Raw genomic sequence first — 223 nt, 5'->3', positions numbered from 1 at the left:
GTCAGCCCTTCGCAGAGGGTTGAGGGGGGTAGAAGCAGCACTCTAAATCATTATAAGCAAGGGCTTTCTCTCATCCAGGATCAGCTGTCGCCACACCAAAACAAAACAAGACTCGCCATGACACCAGTGATGACGTCACGGAAGCAAGTGACGAGCGGGATGCGCAACTAGGAAGACTTAATAGATTTCCGCTTTCCCTGTTAAGTCCGTCACTTTAACACAA

The 223-nt window shown here is 49.3% G+C and overlaps 1 protein-coding gene across 1 annotated transcript in view; it reads right to left on the bottom strand.

Moving 5' to 3' along the window:
- Positions 1-223, bottom strand: part of LOC119594589 (phosphatidylinositol 4-kinase type 2-alpha-like) — a gene marked incomplete in the record, with an annotated part of 15,699 nt that extends 15,476 nt beyond the window's left edge. The window contains 1 exon segment of the mRNA XM_037943630.1: positions 1-223.

This window comes from Penaeus monodon, chromosome 34, assembly GCF_015228065.2.
Source record: "Penaeus monodon isolate SGIC_2016 chromosome 34, NSTDA_Pmon_1, whole genome shotgun sequence".
NCBI classification, from domain to species: domain Eukaryota; kingdom Metazoa; phylum Arthropoda; class Malacostraca; order Decapoda; family Penaeidae; genus Penaeus; species Penaeus monodon.
This window is presented reverse-complemented; position numbering and strand designations above follow the sequence as displayed.